This window comes from Manis pentadactyla, chromosome 10, assembly GCF_030020395.1.
Source record: "Manis pentadactyla isolate mManPen7 chromosome 10, mManPen7.hap1, whole genome shotgun sequence".
In the NCBI taxonomy this organism is placed as follows: Eukaryota; Metazoa; Chordata; class Mammalia; order Pholidota; family Manidae; genus Manis; species Manis pentadactyla.
The window spans coordinates 18,104,257-18,129,733 of NC_080028.1; the positions used below are offsets into that span (position 1 = coordinate 18,104,257).

At 40.5% G+C, this 25,477-nt stretch overlaps 1 long non-coding RNA gene across 1 annotated transcript; it reads left to right on the forward strand.

Annotated features, from left to right (window-relative positions):
* Positions 1-200: 200 nt before the first annotated feature.
* LOC130678953 (uncharacterized) lies at positions 201-25,126 on the forward strand. The gene is made up of 3 exons (XR_008991929.1): positions 201-508; positions 10,384-10,462; positions 24,941-25,126. It is a non-coding gene; the product is annotated as an uncharacterized LOC130678953 (long non-coding RNA).
* The last annotated feature ends 351 nt before the right edge of the window (positions 25,127-25,477 follow it).

A 25,477-nucleotide genomic window follows, 5' to 3' on the forward strand; every position in this document is an offset into this window, starting at 1 on the left:
TGGAGTATGGTACGACTAACAGGGTTAGATTCAAAGATATGCTTTATTTTAGAGAGGCCACTTACTAGTAAATTGGCTGTAAGATGAATAGCTGTTTAACAAACGTGGTTTGGGCTCTTGGTTTTCACTGAAAAGTGGAAACATATGCTTCAGGGAATAGCTCCCCACAGAATGTTTTGCACACTGCTGAAGAAGAAGGGGTCATAGTTCCAGCCACAGGGAGACCCATATAGCATAATTAATACAAAATTTGTCTCTAGAGTCAGACTCCCTGGGTTTAAACCTTCTTTTACCATTTTCTAGCTACGTATCCTGGTACAAGGTAATAAACCTCTCTGTGCTTCAGGTTCCTCACTTAGGAAATGAAGAAAATAACCTATGGAGTTGTGAAGATTGATGACATAAACGTCTGCTGGAAGCTGAGAAGAGTGTGTCTCTGGCACGTACTGTATGATCACTAGAAGTCAGCCGTGACTCACTGGCTCAGCCTGGGTGTATTTTCACTTTGGTAAGTAACAAGGCTGTGCATTTTGTGAGTTAACCGCTGGTTCATTCTGTCTTTGAGACAGCACTCTGCCCAAGCACCCCTGTATTGTGGCTGCTTCACTCTCTCCCTTCTTCAACTCTTTGCCACATAGCTTTTCATTCAGCTACTACTTTGTGCCAATCACTGTGGTAAGCCCCAGGCTACCAAAGACACAGCTGGAATCAAGAAACTCAGATGGGGAAGGTGAAATGACAGCAAGAATAATCATGATGATTACCTGGGATGAGAGCTATCAAACAGGAATGGACAGAAGGTTGAAAGACCACAGAGCAGCCACTCTTTCGACTGTATTTAAGGATTGCCTTTGGCTTTCCAATTCAGAACTGCAACAACACTTTATTATAAATGTTTGCCATTTGACCTGTAAACTCCCTTTATTTGTAGTTTTGTGTTAAGTAAAACTAAACAGTGTCAAATTTTATTAATACTATACCATTGAAGTCCTATATTTTTAGTCTACTGAAAATGATGGATATAAGCTAAGACCCACGGTCAGAGCATAATTATATTTTCTCACTGTCAGATAAGTCAGGGATCAGCAAGCCTTTTCTGTAAAGAGTCAGATAGTAAATATTTTAGGCTTTGTGGGTCATACATCTATCCAGCTCTACTCACAGACAATCCATAAATGATTGGGTGTGGCTGCGTTCCAATAAAACTTTACTTACAAAAGCAGGCAGCTGGCTTACAGATCGTTGACCCTCCCATCTAAGTCTCATATTCCTTGACACTTTCTTCACTTAAGCACTTAAGACAAAATGGCCCTGCACTTCCAAAGCTAAATCTCACTGCTTCATTTACATTCATTATCTTCACTTATTCATCAAATGTTTATTTACATGAATCTATAAGTTGACTTATCTATAAAGCGGTGTTTTCATCATTATTTTCAGTGCTATAATTTTCTTTAGTATCTACAGCTATTTCCTACAGTGGCCAGAAAAACTGCAGAAGGAAAACCTGAAACAGTGTAACAGAATTCATTTTTAACTTAAATAAGGAAACCACAGAAAGATCACTTACCCTGACAGGCCTCAGAAAACAGTGGTAAAGAACATGAACTTCTGCTAGACAACCCAAGGTCAAGTCCTGGCTCCACTGTTTACTAGCTCGGGGCTCTTGGGTGAGTTTTTAACTATTTAGTGCCTCAATTCTTCAACTACAAAATGGGGACAGAAATAGTTCTTAGTTCATAAGGTTATGGTGGAGATTAATCAGATACTGTGTAATATGAAAGGAACTGTGAAAGTAAGAAGCACTCAACAAACGTAGCTATTGCTTTTGTTCTTTTCACTGCTGCCCATGGAGGGCAACCATTCCTCGTGCTTGCTTTTCTGCCAAGAAATATGCTCTGAAGATCAAGAGGACCTCTGCAGCATGCTGCATAGTTGTGTTGGACTCACCCTAGAAAGCCAAAATGATCCTCAAACAAATGAAAGCAAATTTGTGATTAACTCTGCTTTGACCTTGAAAACATTTCTTAAGCATCAGCTACACATCAGGGGTAACCTTCTTCTACTCTTAGATTTTTCCAAGGCACTTAAGTGAAACATGAGAAGGGTCATTTGCATGTTAGTAAAATCCCACTTACACTCTTCCTGTTTAAAGAATGAGTCCTTGATGGCTATCCTTAGAGGCTTGTCCTTGATCCCACCTCATTTCTACTTTCATTGTTATCTTTACTGAGGTGGGTTTTGTGTTAGAGTCAAGTCCTCTCACACATGCATTTGGTGTCTCTTAACTAAAGGCCCAGAAATCCTCACTTTTGTACACCCTCGAGTTTTTCAGCAATCACCATGCTTTGTAGACTTGAGCCAGGTTAGAACACTGTATAAAGAGATAGCCTTGTCCAAGAGACTGTGAAAGGGTGTTCCAAGATTGCTGGATAGACAGCCCCTCAGTGAAGTCCTACATGTGAAAGTGCTTTGAAAACTATGAAGCAGGAATCAACAGTTATGTTAAAGTACCTACTTCGTGTCTGACATATTCAAGGACGGCACTAGTCCACATGAATGGAAATGTTCTATGTCTTATGTCTGTGCTGCCCAATACAGTAGCCACATGCCCCATGTGGCTATTGAGCCCTTGAAATGTAGCTCATGTGAATGAGGAACTACAGCTTTAATTGTATTTTATTTCATTCATTTCATTTTAACTGGCCACTGTGCAATTACAGGGCATGTTGTATGTGTTAACAAAACAACCTTGTAAAGCAAATGGCATATGCTTGTCCTCCTTTATAAAAGAGGGAGAAATCTTAGAGAAGTTACGGAAATTTCCAAGAGTCTCAGACTAGCAAGTAGCTAGTAGTCAAGCAGGATCTATTACCCACCCACTTCTCATGCCATGGCCAGGGTTTTTTTCCTCCATACCAAACTGTATAGTACTCTGCTGTCATATGATAATATAATATAAAAACATTATTATATTATATTATAATGTTATGTTATGTTATGTTATATATTGCTATTATTCTTTTGAAATCTATCATTATGTCAACTAAATACAGAGAGAATCACTCTCACCTGTTCTGTCCAGCAGAACACGGTTAGCTAACATGACTTATACCTATGGGAAGAATTCACAATTGCCTATGGATAATCCAGTATCCTTTCCCCTTGGAAGACACTTCAGAGTTGGTCTGACCCTTGTTTTTCCATCCTCACCACTGAAACAATGGATGATGACCTCAAAAGAATAGTTAGTTATCACAGCAAGCTGGTAGTTTGGGGGCAGCAGCTCATTTCTTCCAGCAAATTTACACTGAGTTGATTTCCCAACACATGTTTATAGATGTGCTCTCCTGAGTTCCACACACACAGAGCCATTTCCCCTTTCAACAGCTTGTCTGGTTACATCTTGTAGTAATTTATCTGCATGATCCCTGCCAACTGGTTCATAGGGAAAACATGTTTGATGCATAACAATAGATCATTTGGGGATAAATCAAACTCTTAATGAAGTCCTGTTTCTCTTCAGCAAGGCATTTTGCTCAGAAGAGTCTCTCTTGGGCTCCAGTAACTTGAAAAGGGACTGTAAGTGCCCCAATCTGCAAGATCAGTGAGGTGCCTAGAAAACTGATTTTCTCCAAGACTAACGACACAGCATCCCTGGGGTCTCGTCTCGTGGAGTCCAGCTGAAACCACCGAAGTTGGATTGGAAACTAGAGCCTGGAGACAGTTCAGATTAGACCTATGTTTGGAAGAAATGAGAGATCTATTTTGCCCAAAGCCTCACACTTTCCTTGGAGGAATGCCACGGCCGCCCACACACCCTTGTCTTTCCCAGTTCCTGTAAGGAAAAAGAAAATTACAAGGAGATAGAAAGTAGAAAGAAAAGGAGGAAAGAGAGAAGAATGGACTGAACAGAGAATCTAAAAGAAAAAGGAGGAATAAAAAATGAAGCAGTAGTGGGGAGTCAGTGAGTGAGAAGAATGGAGAAAGAAGAAATACATCAAAAGTTTCTATTGAAAACCATATGTATCATAAACATTGCTACTAATTAGTTCTGGTTGGAATCCCTGCCATGTGCCAGACACTCTTCTAGGTGTTTCTAAACACTGCTAAGAGCCAAGGGAGGCTTGGAAAGCTTGAGAAAGCAGTAGTCAATTCCGGCAAACCCCTCATCTTGACAATCTACATCACACATGCTACTAAGGAAGTAAACCATCTGTCTGCCAGCCATTTGACCCTGGGTGTCCGGAAGAGGAGGGGCTGGAGGCTGAACAGTGGAATGAAAAGACACAGTGACAGAGTCAGAATAACTGATATAAAAGTTTTAATCATATCGGTCTGTCCTTATTTGAGGACATGCATCACCCATATGCATGCTTAAAAGCCAAGTAAAACACATCTTGTGCTTTGAGTCTGAACTTGCGAACTCCCCGTGGGAGTCTTGCAGGGGCTGGTATAGCCTTTTCGTGGAGTTGGGGGTGCATTTAAAGCTAAATTCTATGCTTGTTTTCTAAGGGGAAAAATGAGCTGCGCTGGTGCTTTTCTTTAGTGAGTGAGGAACTCTTTCAGCAAGTCAACCCGTTTCCCCGATCTTCTCTGGCTCCTACTGCCTCCAGGATCAAGGCCAAGCTCCCTGTCCTGAAATGCAAGGCCTTCCACTGGCTGGCTCCAGACAGCCTTATCAAGAGTGTTTTTCCAGCACTCTCCGCTGTGAACTATCAGCTCCAGTAAGGCGGGTCACCCCACTCCCCTCTCCCGGCACACACACATACACAGCCCCTGAAAGGGCAGACAGGTTCCTGCACTTTCCTGTGCCTTTGTGCACATGGTTCCTTTCCCTGGGAATGCCCTCGCTGCCTCTCACCCTCTTCCAAATCCCATGTAAATGTCAAAGCCGCACTGCAGGCCAGTCTCCTTGGGAGGGATTCCCAGACCACACAAGTCCAAAGTGACGTCCTCCTCCTCTGCACCTTCGTGACATTCAGTCTTGGGGTCACTGTGATGGCCCCGAGTCTCTTTAAAGGGATTATTCTCTCTGCCTGCTGTGCTTCCAGTTCTCTTGTACTCCTTGTCCATCTCCTTCCTTCATGTCCATCAACGCTGTGCTGTTGTCAGTGCCCCCTGTTAATTGCTCTCCATCTATCACCTCTCTTTCTCATTTGTTAGGAAACCAGATTACCAAGATGTCTCAACCCCAATTAGAGAGAATCGCTTCCTCCTCTCTCTGCCCAAAGGACTATGAGGATCAGCAAGTGTTTACTGTAGTGTTTATTTCATTCTGTTGTTACATTATAGCAATTCAAGTACATTTTCTGTCTTCTCCATTAGATTGTAAGCTCCCTGAACATGAAGATTGGGTCATCTTTGTCTGCCTTTCAGTAGATCGTGTACAGATGATACTTACTAAATGCTTATGAAGTGTGTTTTCATCATCATCACTATTGCATTTCCTACTTATGCTTTAAATATGGGCGAATATGCTGAACAAAGGCTTAGAGAGCAATCTTTTGAGTACAGCCATTTCTGAAGAAAAGGAAATATCTGGAAGATTTAGGGTAGGGGTCTTCTGTCTCCCATTCATAGGCTTCATTCTCAAATGGGCTTCGTCCCCATGGTGGGCCAGTTCCCTTAAAGAAATTCAGAGTATTATTTCCCTAAGAAGAAGGGTGGATATAGGACAAATGGGGCAAGTGTCCCCTAGTTTGTGGACGTCCAAGGATTAGAAACCCAGCACATCAGGTCTTACCAGGACTAGAACTGAGGATGATATTCAGGGGACAAAGTGAAGTTCTCAAGCTTTCAGGGCCACCTGGTGTCTTATCACTGCCTCTTCCAGTACACAAGACATTCTCCTCTCTCAGTGGGTTTTCTCTACCGCACAGCTCAGCTTGCACAGGGCTTTGTCTTGCTGTGATGCTAAGTGCATTTCACAATCTCTCCAGTTTTCTCCTCCACTAGCTGGCAGCCATTGCTTAGTTTTCTAATTCCAGCATTCTCAGTGAAGAATGTGATTACCCTTGCTCGCTTTCCTCGCCAAGCCAGAAGTCCCTGGCAGGCTTCAGGATGGGCCACCTCTGAATCGGCTGCCATCCCTGGTGGAGTCAGCCATGCTGACAAGTAAAGGGCTGGAGGGTGAGGTAACATCACCAAAATTATGGCTGCCTCGGCCCATCCCACCAACGGGGCCCGGGGAAGGTACAACCTCCCCTTTCACTGGACTTGTCTATGAAGACATTCCTAACAGTGCAGAAACACAAATTCCGACTTCAGAGAGGCGATGCAAATGAGTACACCAGGCTGGTGTCAAGTGATGGGGAATGGTGGTTCAGGCAATTGTTAACGTGTGGAAATGTTGCCAGATCTTTCCGTTTTTAAAGAGAAGCCATAGTAGGGATTTTAGTGTGAAGTTCCTGAGTTTTAAAACATTACACAAGCCAAACCAAACTTCTCTGTGGGCCCTAGGAGGCCTCCAGACTGTCCGTCTATTGGTCCTACTTTAAAACTGAGGTGCAGGCTCAGGTCTCCTGAAAGTAAGGTAAATGAAGGAGGAGCAACTGACCTGTTATTGTAATTCATTTCTTTTCATTATAGTCAGTTGCATATTGATCCCTCAGTTCTTGGCCTTGTTGACACAGCATTTCAAACAGAATCCAGTAGGCCTCTACCTGAATCATCTGAGGAAATGCAAAGCCGATGCTCCTGCCCCTGCACAAGGGCCCACCTCTGCCCTCCCTCCCCCAGTGCTCTTCACACTGTCTTAACATTCGTCCAACTCCCTCATTATTTAAAGATAAACTCCATCTCCTCCCTCCCACTCAAGCCTTTCTTGATTACGGCACCCGTTGTTTACAGTCTGCCCTTTGCAATTTCTATAGCACTTCCTTGGTATTAAGGGTCACCTAAAGTCCCCTCCTGGGAGGGGTTCTGGGGATGCTGTGTGGTTTCCAAGTGCCTCAGTTGTTCTGATCATCCTGGGAATTTGGGGAACAGCCAATACCATAAAATTTAAGAGAAATAGATCAAAGCAGTCCCATATTATGACTACTCCAGTTAGGGATAATACCAAAATATGGCTGGTCACTTATTCAGTTCCACTAACTATTCTCCCCCTGCTAATCCCTCCTCCTGTGCACCTTCAGCCCCAAGAATTTCACAAGATGGAGGTCTTAGAGATTTCACCTGTCAACCAACCAACCGGACAGCTAGTTAGCCTCGTTGCACAAAGTGCAGTCCCTGGACCAGCAGCATCAGCAATGCCTGGGGACTTATTAGAAAAGGAGAACCTCCAGGCCCCCCCCGGACTTACAGAACTCATGTCTGAAGTCTGTCAAGACCTCCAGGTGATTTGTATCTACATTGAATTTCAAATATTACATGTCCCAGGGAAACTGCACCAAATGGCCTGGGGGAATCCCAGGACCTAAGCAATGGAGAAAGGACAGGAGTCTTCAGTTGGAGTTCTAGCTGTGTGGCTAACAGGAAGGTACTTAATTTCCATATCACCTAAGGTCATCTATAAAATGAGCTAATAATCCCACCACATGGAGATGTTATGAGAAGTCATGAAGTAAGTCAAATAAAATACCTGCTCCTGCTCCATGGTAAGTGCCTGCCCACCGATAGCAATTTGCTTCCCACAGAGTCTGGACAATCACAAATGCTTGAAATGCTGTTACTACTACTGGTCTTGGAGGAGGTGGTCTAGAAGTATTAGGATTATTATTAACTTCACAGATCCCTTTCTAGGAGAAGGAGACAGGCAAACACATAAAACATTTAAAGAAGATGAGAGATTATTATTGCAAAGGGATCCTTCTCCAAGTTAGAGGCCCTAAAAGAATTAGAATTCTAAGAATGTAAGCACTGAATATACTTCAAAACAAATCCACTAACATATCTAAGCACTTAGCTTTTGCCAAACATAGATTTAACATTATCTCATTCCTTATCTGTACTCGATTATGAGATAGATATTATTAAAATGACCACCCCCCTTTTACAAATGAAACAATTGAGCCTCACTAGTCTAAGTGACTTGCCCAAAGTCACCCAAATGTTAAGCAATGGAGCCAAAATTTGCTCCATTAAATCCAGAACACATACTCTTCATGTTGATGATGCTGAACAATTTTCTTCAAGCAACCTAAGTTTCTTTAAGGCAAGAGAAACCACTCTGGCGGATGTGAGTTGAGGGGCTTCACAGAGGAAACTAGGATTTATCTGGAGCTGTACAGATTTGGTAGAATTGGACAGAGAGGTGTTGGAGAAAAACACATACTTAAAACACTGGCAACACCTTAGATACATAATTATACCTTAGTTCACAAGCACTCATTCAGGGTTAAAATGATAGAATATAAACAGTCCCTGCCTTGACAATCTTAATGTCTGTAGCTTCTCATTTAATCCTGCAGCTACCATATAAGGTTGGTATTACCTTCATTTTGCAGATAAAGAGACCTTCAGTGACTCACGTAAGGTAATGGGCATGGTAGGTGGTGATGCTGGAACTTGAACTCAGTCTCAGTTGTTCCATTAGAAAGATATAGAAGCTGGAGTGACCAACCGTCATGGTTTGATTAAACCAAAAGGTTTACTGTGCTATGGTGGAGCGTGCCATTCTCACCAGAGACCCAGTACCCCACACTGTGCCCATGACCTACTCCCTACATATTCCCCAGTCATATGACATCTACAGCAACAGGCCTTCCTCTTCTGAGCACTGACTGCATTCCAAACTTTTCTCGCTACTCTGTTCTTCCTTCCGAACTCGCTGCAGTAGGCATGTAGTGAGGGTAGACCAGCACTTCTCAACCTGTAGTGTACAGACAGATCGTCTGGGGGGCTTGTTGAAAGGCAGAATCTGACTGATTGGCTGAGGTGAAGACCCAGACTGCATTGCTAATAAACTCCTTGATGAGAATTCCACTGGCTCACAAACCACACTCTGCGGAGGAAAGAACACCCAGTTTGAAAAAGGGTCCCTCAGTCTTATGTAGTATTTAAGTTGGTTGAATCCACTTAAAGAGTTGATTTCACTCGCCTCTGAGGTCTTCCCCTAGTGCCCTATGAGCACAAGCTCAGTATCACAAATCTGGATGTGAATCTACCACTCACTCATTGGCTTACTGAGGCAGGATATTAATTTCTCTGAGCTACAAGTCCCTCACGTGTCAAGACAGGTTGTTATTTTTCTCACGGTCTTACTGTGAAGAGTAAAGATACTGTCTAATAAGTATGAACCACATTCCCAAATAAACAGAGATTATTCTTCACAAAAAAATTGGTGATTAGTGTTACTATTATAAGTTTCCTGGGTCAGAAGGATGAAATAAATTTCTAAAGTCCTTAGCGCCATGAGCTGGGAAGGTCAAAAGTGTTACCTATTTCTCAGGGATTATTGCCTCAAACCTCCGATGACTCAAAGAAACATATTTCCAAATGGGAGCATTTCTGGTTCCCTCATCCATATTCAGCAAATATTTTCTAAGGTATGTGAGGTGCAAAGAGAACATTGAGGAGAACAAGGAAGATCTTGCTTTCACAGAGCTTACTTTTCTTAGCAGGGCTTTACAATTTTCAGGGGTGGGAGGGACTCTGGGAGAGGGAAAATGCCTTCTGTCATATTACAAAGGCTTTCTGAGACCTGCAAGTAAATGCTGCTTCTAATGTTGGGGAATCCCTTGCATAAAAAGGCATCATCCTTGGGCTGCTTCGTGGCCTGACTACTTAACGCTCCCATAGAGAGTCAATAGGCTGAACCTTTACTTTCATTGTAGGTCACAGTAAGTGTGAGGTGAGTATAGCATCTTACCATTGTTGAAAAGGGCCTATGTCTAGAGAATCTATTCCTTGGGAGCGAATTCTTTTCTCAGCCCTCACTGGACAACCCAGGTATTCGGGCATAACAGCTCTTGCCGGCTGCGCTTCTGTGTGGGAAAGAGCAGGCTAACTAGTTTACATGCTACATGTTGTAGGTAAACAGCGGGTACAGGCAGGGGATGATGATAAGATCCCAGCAGAGAAGTCAAGCTCCCTTGGTTCCTCTGCCTCCACCAGGAGCTTTAGGCTTAAAATATGAGTCCCACGTCTTCATGGATGAGGACTGAATGGTCAGATTCACACACCACGGGCAGCAGCATGAGCAGACATCAAAAAGGATTTTTCCCAGCAAACAGGGACGACCCGTTTCAAGTTCCATGACCAGCTGAAGCTTGGCGCTCCCTGACAGCTGCATTCCAGCTGATTGTGATCCACCAGACACTCGTGTGTGTGTGTGTGTGTGTGTGCCTGTGTGCATGTGTGAGCACATGTGTTTACGTATTCGCATGTTAAAGAAAATGCACTAGGCAAGCAAAAGAGCTCTATTTCCTCTTCCTTTAGCTGCAGACCTAGTTCCAGAAGAGAAAGATCCACTGAATGTCAGAGAAGACTGCAACTACAGGCAGTCCAAGGAAATGAGGTAGGTAGCTGGCTTTTGCACGAGGGAATTTAGAAGATTATCAGAACACCTAATTAGAAGAGATTCTGTTAAGTTTTTCTTGCCAACTTTCCTATAGATACTGGTTAAGCTGTGGGGCCCTCCTCCGGGCCGCGAGGGAAGTAGGCGGGCATGCACTTCTCTCCGCAGGACACGACGTCCTTGAAATTCGCGGAATCAAAGTAAACAACTGATTTCGCTCATCCTGGAGGCCTCCCTTGGTGCCTAATAAGCACAGGCTTCCTCTCAGCTTTTGCCTCTTGTCCACGGCTCCCTTATGAAATGTGATGCTAGCTGTAGAGTTGGAAGGACAAGGGACTGAGTATGTGTAATTTATTATCCAGGATTGTTTGCAACCTTTTTCCAATTATACACATTTTTCTTTTGGCTTTGGCAGACCTGGGTTTATGAGACTGTTCTTCTGGTCACTAATGGGCTGAAAAAATGGGCCCCAACTATTCCTTAAGGGATGTGTTTCTGGCCTTTAGAAATTTGCCACAGCATTAGCTCTGTTGAATGCAGTTAATTAAAGCTAAAACCTAATACTGACTCCTGCTTCTCCCCCGCCGTCTGCCCTCCCACTCTCCATGTACACCAAGGCGTAACATGGGATCATTTCATTTAGGGACCAGAAAGCTGTCAGGCTTTGGTTGCTGGAAGCCCACACTGGCCTGCAATGCTCTCCCAGGGCCTTGCTTGCTTGTTCTCACCTGCTGGGGAGAAACTAACGAGCTTAGGGAAGACAGAGGGCCTGCACCATAAAGCTGTAGGATACAGGGCAATGGGCTGGGGGTGGGGACAGGACCCTGGCTCATGGCCCAGCCTGGATGCTTGTTTGATGTGTGACTTTGAACAGGCCACTTGTCACTTTGTATTTCAGGTTCCTAACCTGTAAAGGCGGGGGTGGGGGTGGAATGACACCCGCCTCCTGTCTGTTGTATTGGTTGTGGGTCAGACGCTTATTTCTTTATCCCACCCACTTTACCTACGGGCATTCTCCAGGATTCTGGGTGAGCGCTCCATTCTCTCTGTGTCATTTCTCAAAGCTCTCGCTCCTCCTCACAGCTTTAGATCTGGCACCTATGCAGGTAACCACAACATCTGTATCACCAGCTTTGAATTCTCTCCCAAGTTCTAATCTTACACAGAAAACAATTGGACACTTTCTGAAGAGAGGTGTCCTGTGTAATTGATTATCCAGGATTGTTTGCAACCTCTTTCCAATTATACACATTTTTCTTCTGGCTTTGGCAGACCTGGGTTTATGAGGCTGTTCTTCTGGTCACTAATGGGCTGAAAAAATTGGCCCCAACTATTCCTTAAGGGACGTGTTTTGCTTTATCAAATTTACTCTTCTCCTATCTGAACTCACCCAGGCTGCACTTCAATCTTTATGTAAATACCACACATATGGCATGAACAGGTTATAGGCTTTGAGTTCCAACCTTATACTCATAACTTATACTTCTGTGACGTGGGTGAGCCATTCCTGTATACCAAGCTTGAACTGTGATGGTCAGACTACTGTGTGTGGAAGAGCCTTGGCAGACTACCTGTTATATCACAGACATTCAATAAGTAATGCAAGTCTTTCTATTCTTTTGGAATTTCTATAATGTCTTTAACTCTCAAATTATCTTTTATGTCTATCACACAAATTTTCCAAGTGCAGAACCCTGAAGTACATAAAAAGTTGACTTTGTAGTAATGTTTTTGGTATTGAGCCTTGTTTTCTTATGGAGTTCTACCATTAATTTGAAAATAATTTCTTTTAGAAACAAGAATAAGTTGTTATCTCAAATCTTTATGTACGAATGCAACAGTCTTCACAAGCACAGAAGAACCCTGAATGTTTTATGATAAAATGCTAGTATTAGAATTCAAAAATTCATCATTCCCATAAAAGCAGATGGCAACTTATAAAATAAATAAGTCCTGGGGATGTCATGTACAGCATGGTGACTACAGTTAATCAAACCATATTGCACATCGGAAAGTTGCTAAGAAAGTATACCTTAAGAGTTCTCATCACAAGGAAAAAAATTTTTTACTATGCAAGGTGACTGATACTAACTAGACTTACTGTGGTGATCATTTTGCAGGGTTTACAAATATCAAATCATTACTTTGTACACCAGAAACTAATATAATGTTATATGTCAATTATACCTTAATAAAATATATATAGAAAGAGAGAGAAAGAAAGAGGGCAATTAAAAAGACCAGGTCTAAATTGTGGAAAACAGTGCAGTGTAGAAGGTTCCTTCTGATCAGATTTGGGTAATTTTCCTATCAATTTTAAGGTGGTTTAGCTCTGCTGGTTTTATAGCTAATCAAGGAGTAGTTTATTGATACCAACTTTTCCTTTAAGGCTTCCTTAAACCTATCAGAGTAATGGCCTCTCTTCAGAGACTGCATTTATACTTTTGGCCACAAGATGCAATAAAGCAAGCCAACAAACAAAGCAAAAATTAAAGACCCCTGAGAAGTGAGGTCAAGAAAATCAGAATGCAGAGTCAAATGGAATTAGTCTGTAAGGCTTGGAACAGTTGCTCAAGTGTAGTTAAGTATTAATTCCTAATTCTCACCTGTCCTTCCTAGAGCCAGTGCTGGGAACAAATGCCTGTCCAAGTGCTGTCTGTCTTTGTTAGTATTGTCACGTGTTTTCAGAACTTTTCTTTGCAGAAGCTCAGTAATTCAGCATTGGCAGTAAAATGAGGGTGAACTTATTTCTTTCTAAATAGGCTCTGCTCTCTATTGTGTATGCCATGTTATAGTAAAAATATAAGTCCTGAGATTTATATTTTATGTGAACTAATGAGAGATGCTGATATCATAATCTTTGAAATATCTCTATGGGAACTAGAGAAGATACAAATCAGTCCTTTTTAGAAAAACTATGAAAGGCCAGTTGTATTTTTTATTCCCAAGAAAAATAAACTTTATGAGGCCTCCTTCAGGATTGCCTTGTCACTAGGATCGACCTGGGGCAGAGGGAGCCATAATTTTCCTGTAAGAACAGTACATGGTACACCCCCCCTACACACATACACACACACACACACACACACACACACACACACACACACACACACACACATTCCTAATTTAGGTATGATGGCTTAAAGGAAGAACTGATGGGACAAAGCAGATCCTCAGCTTGTGATAGATATCTTGCTTCTCTAAGAGATGAAAGAACTTTGAACACTGGAACGTTCTAACTTTAGAAGTTCTATGCAACAGTGGGCACAAGAGCCATTCAGCATACTGCAAATAGACTGGAACCTCTACACCAAGGCAAGAAGTTGGGTGTTCACAGATTCTGCAGAGTAGTGACTAGCCAGATTTTGTTAACTCTCTCTTTCTCTGCATTAACGAAAAAATGTGTCTTTGGAAATTTGTACTAAAAACCTCCTGTTTCTCTTGTATATGGTTACCATTGCCAGTACTTTCTTATATTCTGGAAGATGTTTCAAGAGTGGCTGGATATTGCCCAAGTGGTTCAAGTGCCAGGAAAGTGACTGGGTTAGATGAACTTGAAGGTCTTGTTACCTAAGTCACTGTGATTCTGGGACTTCCTCTACTTTTTTCATACAGCTGTGATGAGAGCTTTTGTACTTCCACAAATGTCTTTCCTTTAGCACCACAGCAAGTGAGAAATGTGTGTGCATGTGTGCGAGCTGGTGTGTGTGTGTGTGTGTGAAAGTCATTGAGGGGAAAAACAACTAATTTTTACATTCATTAGAAAAACAATTGACTAATAAACTAATTTCACTTGATATTAGAACATTCAACTCCATAGGACACTGTGTAAACCTAACCCGGTGGGCACTACCAAAAAACTACGTGTCCAGTAGAAGATGGCCAGAATCACTGTGCAACTAGGAAAACAAAAACTCGAAGTGAGAGTCAAAGGTGAAGGTTATATGAGGTCTTTTGGTATTTGTGTTCCACAATTTTCTCAGTAAATTCCCTTTTCTTCATGTTGCACTATATACCTGATTTGTTGACAAAGAGCATTTAGGGCCAAAATTCCAGATTTCATGGAATGGACTTCTCGACAGCATGTGGGGAGCCAGGACAAGATGTTCACTATAATTCACAGGAAGGTAAACAGTCTTTTGAGTATATTTCAGTGTTATTTATATTTTGTCCACAAGATGGTAGCGTACACTTTCCATTTAATGTAAAGTTAGCTTGGGATCCTAATTTCCTGTAGAGAATAGCTTGTGTTGAACCAAAGTCAGCCACTCTGGCTATCATTCAATATTCTTTTTTACTGTGATGAATTGTTGATTTGGAGTATATTTAGCTCTGTTAGAGCAAGGTGGGGATTCATCCGAAATCAAGAAAACCCAGAAATGCATTGCATTCCAGCTTCTTAAAGGGAATTTGAGAAGTGGGAATACTTTGGACATCTAAAAACCACACATCAAGGATCAGATGCTGACATTTTTCAAAATACTACCTTAGTACATCATGCAAAAGACATTCAGGATGTCAAATTCAATTAATCTTGGGTGAAATTTTGCACAGCAACAAAGTTCCTTCCATGAAACTCGTTCAACTAGGCTATAGGTGGTTTTCCCTCAAATCCAGGGGGGAGTTAGACCTTAGATTCTTTGGAATCTTCATGAGCTAAATAAGAGGGCAGTGTCAGCAAGTTAGCTTGCTCGTCCACTCCGGGCATCCCTCCTTCATTTAGCCCCCATGCCGAAGGGAGGAGACACAGATGGGAAAACCATCTGGCTCCCTCTGCCTCCACTGACCAGACAGCCTTCTTTGAGGCTCAGGTCTCAAGCTAACATTGTTTTTTTTATTGAACTCTTTTTAAAATGAGGAGCTCAAGAAGGATTTCCTTTCATCTTACTACATTATTTTCAAATTAGGTCTAATGCTCTGTATCAGAAGCACAAAAGCAAAGCTCTGGGGCCTCTAAGTGGTTTCCCATTCTGTTATTCAGGACAGCTGGGCTCCCCACCTCCGGGCACAGGGAGATTAGCCAGGGCAGAAGTTGGGCCACGATAATGGCAGAAGGGCAGGAGGGAAGGCCCTGCTGTTGTCACTGTGCGGTTGTGTTTCTGATGGGCTGCAGACCCCAGTCAAGACTCCTTGGCCCTCCACTGTCCAGCCCCATCCTAGTTATCCATTTTATACCCTCTACTCTCCAACAGGCCTCCTGTGATTTACCCTAGAGAGGCCACCTCACTGTGTCTGATTCTCACTAACTTCATCATCGTTTATAGTCTTTTTGGCTCCAGTAACTCTGAGCAGAATCAGAAACCCCATGGCTCCAGTGTGCACAGGAGAGATAATACATCAAACTTTCTCTAGAAAAAAAACAAATGGTGAAAGTGATGATTTTTTTCCAGGAGATAGGAGAGTATAGAATGCTAAGTAAGGTAGAAAGAGAAAACAGTAAGACACAGAAATAGGCCACTTTCAGACTAACCAGGATAATGACTAACCCTTCTGTTCTCCTTAAAAACTGGGTATCTTCTCTTCTAGGTTAACCCCTTTCATCATTACATCTACTCAATTATATGGCAATCCGATGTAACCTAATGGATTTTCTGTTCTACTTACTCTTAATGGGGTGTTTTTTTTAACTACAAATAATATCTTGAAGTATATGTGATGGACTAAATATTGGCAAGAAGATGATGCCCCACTTTCAATACTTGGGAAGCCCTAAGTCTGCTCCTGTGGAGGACTGTAAGAATCTATTAATGCCAGGGTAAAACTGGAAAGCTGCAGAGATGTGTAAGGGGATGGAAAAGCAATGGGGATAAAGAGGAAAGAAAGAAAGAGGGAGACCAAAGGAAGCAAGGCTGCCAATGACTCTCAGTGACTCAGTGCATGGACTGGAGGGTAACAGTGGCATTGTACATTATGTGAATTCCTGCACTTTTGTGTTTGAGTAATAGTAGGTTTGTTTTCCTTCTAGAAATGCACTGTCTGCTTGTCTTTCTAGGTAGTATAAGGCAAAACAGGCTATGGAAACACAACTCTTCAGGGTGGAGTTAAATGTGTTGAAGCACTCATTATCCCTCAGGCTCTCTCACCCTGTATCTATCTATCTATCTATCTATCTATCTATCTATCTATCTATCTATCTATCTATCTATCTATCTATATTTATCTATCCATCTATACCTATCTATCTATCATCTTTATTTATCTATTTATCTATCATCTATCATCTCTATCTATCTAATCTGATTGTACATATATCTTCTTACCTCCTCTTCATTTGACTGAAGTTGTTTGAAGATGGAGTAAATAATCTCAAAGAGAGTGTCATCTCCTTGCCCATGGAGAAGTGAAATCATAGGCTAGATCCCACATCAGCCCTGGAGCGGTGATGAGGCCACACCTTCCGACTCTGAGAATCTGAGACTCCAGTCAACTGAATGAGTGTCCACTTGCCCAAGCTGGAGCACTGAGGGAGAAAAAGCAGACAAGCAACTTGACTGGGAGCTGTTGTTCAACCCTTCTAAAATTGTGGACTCTTTCCCATTGGAAAGGGGATCTTGGTTTTATGTTCAAAAAGGCAACATGCACTTGGTCTTATGTGCAGGCAAGTATCAGATGAACTCAAATTTCACACAAAATATGTATGTGTGGCAAAGCGGTACTACATGAGGCCCACATTTAAGATTCACAGATGTTCTGCACATAATATCCTTCCTGTGTGTGGTGGAAATGAAGAAAATGCTCATTTCTTAACTGAGAGTCTGGGTGGAGTCACCCAGCAGGAGGATTGGTCCAAAGAGAGCCCGTGGATGTGGGAGGTGGCTGGTGCCTGGACAGAATCACTTGTGTAAAATAATGAGAGCATAATTAGGCTCTTTGTGAAGGTGGAACAGATTCTAAATCTTATTACTATTATTATGTGCCCTCATGTCCTCTCTCACCTTAAATTTTGCCTTTTTCAATAAAATATCATTTTCTTCTGTAGTTCTTGAGGTGAGACATGAAACAGGAAATCATAGATTCTCATTGGTCCATCCTGCCATTTCCCTCAAGCTTTGTGCTGAAATGGGTCAGAAGCAACTTAGAAAGGTTCAGGTAGGGACTGTTTGCACTCACTCGGCAACTGGGAGGATGGGTTAAAGTACCAAGAAGAATGAACCAAAATGTGCCTCCTGCCACCACCACCAGCCTCTAAATCTGAGCTCCAACTCAAATCAGTATTTACTAAGTACCAATTCCATGTCAAGGACTGCTCCTGACTTTATATTTTTCTTCCCCCAACCCCTGCAACATTCGTATGTTGAAACCTCAGACCCTAATGTGTTAGGATTTGGAGGTGGGGCTTTTGGGAGATACTTAGGTTTAGATGAAGTCATGAGGATAGAGACTGCATGGTAGGATCAGTGTCTTTGTAAGAGGAGAAAAATCAGAGCGCGCTTTCTCGGTCTACCATGCGAGGATACGCCAAGAACACAGTTATCTGCAAACCAGAGGGAGGGCCCTCTCCAGACGGCAAATCTACCAGCATCTTGATCTTGGACTTCCCAGCTACCAGAACTGTGAGAAATAAATGTTTGTTACTTAAGCCACCAGTCTATGGTATTTTTGTCATAGCAACTTGATCAGACTAGAACAAGAACTATGATAAGAAGTGATAATCAAATGATAAATTCATTTATGTATTCATTCTACAGATATTTACTGATTGCCTATTGTATGCTACGCACTATAATGGACATGGAGAAGAAAAGGTTGGAACAAACAGATACAGGATCTGATCTGTGCTTTTCATGAGCCTTTCAGTCTAGCAGGCAATACAGATGTTATAGTGGAAATGCCTCTGCATAACACCAAGTAAGGGCTAAACATACTCCTTATAACTATGCCGAGTCCTTCAGATGAGGAAGCCCACCTATCAGGTGAGAGAACAACATAGAACCTAACTTATTCCAGAGGTGGGGGTGTGAGCAAGGCAAGACTCCTCATCTCAGGTCATTTGCAGTTTCACTAACAGGAAGAGAGAATCCTAATAAAACAATGAGAGTAAATTCTGTACTAGCAACACAAGTTAGGTACACAAGGGGCCTGGGGGGGTGAGCAATTCATATTTGCTAACCATTGTTTCCTGCTCTTCTAAGTACATCTCTTACTCCTGTTTTCTATAGTATTAAGAAACAACATTATGCAGAGACTGTCTATTGAGAATAAGTCAATTATAATGTAGAGATTTCACTCATATAAGGGACAAATTCCAAGTCTGGGTATTTGGCTTCTTTTGCTTGTTTCGTGTTTTGTTTTTAGATTCCTTGGTTGCTAAGAAACCACCAAATCAACTGAGCTTTATAACATCAGGTAAACAAAATTCTAAATCTACCCAAACATGCAAACACTTCTGAAAATAGTTCTTAAGATCAGTTTTTTTATTATAAAATCAGTGTGTATTGGTTAACTATTTTAGAAAGTGCAGGAAAGTTCCATCATTCAAACTCATCCATGGCTATCACTTTGATGTATGACTTCCTTTGCTTTTATTTATTTTTTCTTGTGCATAGTTTATTTTTCTTTCTTAGTGGTTTTGTTTTGTGTGCATAACCACTCTCAGTTATCCTCAGTGGATCGACTGGTTTGTGGATTGGCTATCATTAAACCTATGATAAATAATCTATAAGAAAATATGAAAGCTATCACAGATCAGTGAAAAACTTTATTCAACAGAGAGCTACTGAACGCCTCTTCTGTGCCAAGCTTGTAACTGCAGAGGAGTGAGCTGGCATGCATGAACCTAACTGCCCATCTCCTCCCTCACCTACCTGGGGAGCAGCCACTCCTGAGTAGAGGCCCCTCTGCCCCCACACTCCTACCCAACAAGGGTTAATGGCCCAACAAAGGAAACAGAAGAGGCTCTGCTTTTTATAAATGCAAGGCTGGAGATGGAGGGGTTAGGTGAAAAAGAAGAGAGAGGGAGCATACCTCAATCCCACTCCAATATGTGAAGATGGGCAAAACACAGATAATAATCCCATTATTTCATTGGGATTCACTCAATCCCTGACCATTCCCCCCCACCAAACAATTAATATGACACGATTCTCAATTTATAACTTAAAGCATTTCAGATAATATCTGTTGAATGGTAATTAGATTCCTAAGTGTGGAATGGAATTTTAACTAGATAGATTTATGTTTAGTCCATTTTGTATATTCTGTGGCCAGTGAAGTTTCAGCTATGATTTGAGGGTTCTCCATGATGTGCTTTCCTAGAGCCCCAGATGTCAGGGTTATCGGGACCTGGCCACAGTTCCAACTGTTAGAAGAAATTTTCTTTTTTTCAAAACAACTTAACAGTATTATGACTATTTAAGATGCTACTAAGGTCTCTTCCTAAATAATTAAAACATAATGTTAACATTATTTCTGGTACCAAGATAATATAGGCTCATTAAAGGTAATTTTGGAAAATACAGATATAGTGATCTGTCTGGTGAGGTGGAATAAAATTAACTTTTTATTAAATGCTATTGTTTCTCAAGTGAAAAATACTCCTGTTAGAGGCTGAAGATTAATGAAGAGGGCAGAAAATTTGTAAAGGGCCTTAATGTAAAGAAGATCAAGGTCTCAACCCCTTCTCCCAGAGATTATAATTTATCAGGGCAGCCCAGGGAGGCCCAAGCCGGCCCCAGGGACCCAGAAGTGATCCTGGAAATGGGACTCCACAGGGATTCCAAGTTAAGGAGACTGTGGGTGCTGACGGATGTCTCAACAACCAGTAAGATTTTTGCACTCTAGTTAACTGTTAGGGTCATTTTATTAAATTGTTCCCCCCCAAAAAAATCTCATTTGAACTTTAATCTGATTTATATGAACTCTATACATTGATTTGTAGCATTTTTTTCCAATATTTACTCTATGACCCTTCCTTACCCAGAACACAAACTCTTAATTTATTCACATCTTTTCATGCCTCCCAGTTTGTCTTTGCAGTTTTCTGTATCTAAATCCCTCTTAGTTCATAATTTGTATTTTATATAACGAATGTTTTATAATTATATCTATATAGCACATTGAGATATTATATCCTATATATACATGGATATATATGGATATTATATTCCCTAATATGTACATTTATATATTTATATGGAACAACTGATATATTCTTCATTATAGTTTCAGATTATTAGATATTGAAAGAAATTTTGATTATGTTATATCTACCTTTTAAGCTACCATTTTTCAATTAGATTTTTTGTGATTTTTTTAGGTACAGTATCAAATCATCTGTAAATAACAGTAACGTTCTTTGTAATGCCTCTGCCTTATTTACTTCTACTTCAGGTCTCATTGCTTTGACTAGAACTCTCAATATAGAATAATGATGGTGATAAAAATATACCCCTTTTGATCTTAGTTTTACTGAAATACACTGGTATTAAGTGCTCTTTGGCTTAAGGCAGTTATTCTTTACCATGTTAAGAAAATAGTCTTCTGGTATTAGTTTTCTAGGTTTTAACAGGAATATACATTATAATTTATAAAATACATTTTTCACTATTGACTTAATGTTTTGTTTTTTGATTTCATGTATTAATCAGATTTATAGTGTAAATGATACTTGCAATTTTTGTATAAATCCTACTTGGTCAAAGTGGAACAGTGCTATAGAATTAAATAATACTTTATACTTATGTACATTAATCATATATTAATTTATTTATTATTTATGTATTTATAACATCATTTGTGAATTATAATTTATAACTTAATTATAAACTATGGTTAAATTTACAATTATTTGCTCTAGTTGTTATATATTAATTCTTCATATATATATTTGCTCCGTATTTATAAGAAGTTGGTTTACAGTTATTTCTTACTACATTGAGATCAGTTAAACAGTGGGTCAATTAAACAATTATTTTAGACAACTATTTTAAATACAATTAACTGCAGTGTCTAATTGGATACCTCAATTACTTTTATTAATTTTGGGCACCAGCTCATTAAATTGTACAGATCAATTGGGAAACTTCCCACTTTCTTATATGCTTAGAACTTTTTTTCTAATAGGAGAGGCATTATCTTTTCTTTAAAAGTTTGAAAGAACTTATTAATAAAATTAGTTGGCCTTTCAGTCTTTTGTGACAATTCTTTGATAACTTCAAAATCCTCATAGATATTAATCTCTGAATGATTTCTATATCATCTTGAATCAGTGTGTTAATTGATGTTTTTATGAAAACATTGTTTATATTTCACTAAGGTATTTAATGAGACATTGCATTTAATTGTATTTAAAGTGGTTGTTTAAAATAATTATTTGATGAACTTACTGTTAAACTGATATTAATTCTTATCTCCAGTGCTTTCTATCTCATTTAACTCAAGATTGTATTTTTAATTTTGACTCACCTCTCAGTCAGTTGACATCAATTATTTGGGATTTTTTTTAAGAAGTGTACATAGGTGGTATATTTTCTAAACACTTATATATTGGATAATGTCTTTTGTTGCATCTCATCTCAATTGTGTCCTCACTATGTATAAAATTATAGGTTACTTTTTTTACTCAAAAATTTAGGGACATTTTTCCATAGACCCCTGTTATTTCACACCCTAAAGCAAAGCCAAATGTCGTCAGTATGACTTTTGCAGATTTATAGATGTAGCACATACTGCCGATTTCTGACCCAATACTCATTCACCTATCTTACTGACTGAACCCTGATTGAGTTGGGTGTAGAAATATTCACAGCTAGAACTACATTTGCCAATCTATTTTGCAGAGAGGGTAGCCATATAATATGGTCTGGCCACTGAATTAATTATAGGTGGAAGTCACCAAATGGGGACTTCTCAGAAAGGTCCCTGAGGGGGAAAGAATCAGCTGACATGTGTCCCTTTTGCCTTTTCCTGTTTTTCCTGCCCCCACACAATGGCTGGAGTGCTGACAGCCATCCTGAGAGGATTACCTTAAGGATTACAAAGGGAAAGCTAGAAGATGCCTGGGTCCTTAAGTGATATCACGGACTACTGTTTCAGCTCTGAACTACCTATCACCAGACTTCTTTTACATGTGAGCCAAATAAACCTTATCTTTGCATTAGGCCATTACTACTTGGATTTTTTGTTTTAGGTAGCTTAACAAATCCCTAACTAATCTTGGTTTTATTGTCATGTTCCTTGCCAGATTTTTATTTATACTTGTATTTTTCCCCCAAATGTTCACAGGCATATATTATAAAGTTCCAGTACCAAAATCCCAAAGTAGCCCCGCACCCACCCCCTAAGTCTGAGGCTCTCTATATAGGGAACTACTTCCTTCTGGCACACAGATTCTTTTATCAAAGTCAGCTTTCTGGAAGAGAGCCAAAGGTAATCATCATGAATGTAACAATGGCTGAGAGCTGACAGTTATTCTTCCATTCCTTCTTATTATATCTGCATTTTGATGGTAACAATGTTTTAAACAAAGGGATTGGATCTTTTATCCTGGGATTTCAAGGCTTCTTGGAGAGTTTGTGAGTACGTGTAGATCAGGCAAGAATTCTTTCTGGCCCTTTCTCCATACCTTTCCCCCTTTCCTACTGAATTCCTATCAGACAGACATCTATCAATAATGCAAGATGACTAAATTTGAATCCTGGTTCATCCATATTGCAAGAAATATGTTTTGGGCAAATTATTTAACCTATCTCTGGGCTTCATTTTGCGCATCTGTGAAATTAGTAAAAATTAAACTAAGTAAATATGAGATAGGCATATCCAGTCCCTAATGCTATTCTTCATCATGAGTGATAAGCATTTATTTTCCAGAAATGAATCGAATGATTCTAATCTCTGCCCTGCACCCAAAATAAAACCATGCTTACAGCCATTAATTTGTTTCCCCTCCTGCAGACACCAACAGTTTGCAACATATTTTACATTAACTATTGCAAGAAATGAAAAGTGATTAACCTTTGGGATATTAGGCAGGACTTTTAAAAAATCACGATCTTGGATTATGTTTTATATTTGTTTACTTGGAATTTAATGGGCCTTTTGGAAAGATGGTTGAAGACTTCCTAGGCAAAGAAAGTTTTAATTATTTTTGGTTTACCAGTTTTCTCCTTCCATATCCATCATTTTCATTTTAAAGCATAACTGGAGTGCAGTTAATTGGCACAACTTCCAGCCAATGTCTAGAAGGAATGCCTTAAGGACAGTTCTCCTGTTCATGATAAAAATGTGTCCTTCCTCTGTTGTGTAGTTCTCTGACAACTAATACTCAGAAGAGATAAAAGAATGAAGTAGATCCATTCTGCAATTCTTTACTAAGAAAAATTCTTTACTACATTCAGGATCAGTTTGTAATAGCAAACAATTAGAAATCATCTGAAGAACCAGTCAAGTATAATTCAAATACAATATGCTGAATCTTTGTAAATTACTATGCTTATGATTCTATTGAGATAGAGCAGGGAAATGGGACAGGGTCATGCCATTGTAAAGTCTACTTGGCCTGTGAAAAAGACACAGCTTAATCTTTATCTTAATCAATAAGCTGTTCTTCCTCTTCTTCCAGCCTCTTAATCAATTGACTTTGTAACCATGATGAGACAGACCTGCAGAGTGTAAATGAAGCTATGTGGATAAAGAATGCTAAGATCCAGATCAACACAGTCACCTAAATAACCCTATTCTTAAGACAAAACAATTATTAATTACCTATATACATTACGCCTTATACTGATCCCTACCCCAAAGACCCTATAAAACCCCAAACCCTGCACCCTTAAGTGAGCCTCCTCTCTGAGGTCACTGTACTCCCATCTGAGTATATACTGTCTTATCAAATAAATCTTGTTGTATAAGCCCACTGCATTTCATCTCTGAACTCTTTCTCATGATAAAGAGAAGAGCTCGCCAACCTCCACCTCCAGTAGTAAGTGTCTTTATCACTTTGCCACTTCATTCAGCTTTCTACTCTTAAGGCAATCCTATTCTCTCTCCCTGTTTTATTTCAGGCAGGTAGGGAAGTAGAAGTTCTCCGAACATAATCTCACTCCATCCAGTGCTCCACAGCTCCTCCAAATCCTGGGGTGGTAGGGAAATAATTCCGGCACCACACAGATCAAGCAGACACCGGACACCAGGTGGCCTTGGCTTTAGGAGTTAGCAAGGGATCTGCCCCATTTTAAGTAGTTCAATGAACTCCCCTTTTCTCCCTCTGTTCTTCCTTACTCTCTGCTGCCTGCATGGCTGCTGCCATTCATGACATTCAAGGCATTAATGAATTCCTTTCTTGCTGACACTTATTTGACCTGATGGAGAATTCTTTCCTGATCAGAGTCAAGAGCCCTCCGCATTCTGGGTTAAGGTTTCACCTAGCGCACAGGGAGAGACCTCCCCAGTTGTAGCTGCCCAGCAACACTATACCCGCTCATGGAGTTTCTCCCAACTTTTCTGAGTGCACTCCCCACCTCAGCTTTCTTCTGTCAACAGAACAGCATGGAGTTTGCATTCATCCCTGACCTGAGTTCAGAGTTCAAGGAGGGAGCAGTCCAGATGACAAACTTCAATGAGAAAAGAGTGCTGAGAAGAAGAGCATCTTTTCTGTGAACCATGTGAGGGGCTTGTTGCCCAAATTTCCCCAGTAAAAAACCTGTTCTTGGAACATCTCTTCCTACAAAACAATTGGTGTTCTCATCTTCTATTCAAAATTCACTTACTGGTTATTTTTGTATGACTATGAGGGGGGTTTCAAGACATTTTTCACCTTTTCTTTGTATTCTCCCTTGTGTTGTCCACACTGTGCTTTGAAACACAGGATTTCTGTTGCAGTGAATGGTGAGCAATCCCAGAGGATTTTTCATAGTTCCCCAATTATAAGACATAATGTGGGATGAAAACATTTTTACAAAGACATAAATTAGGAGGCTAATGTCACAATGACCCGTCCACCTCCACTCCTCTCCCCATCTTTACATGGTTAAAGATAACAGTATCAGTTGTAAAAAAAGTGAGTCATCCAGAGAGCTG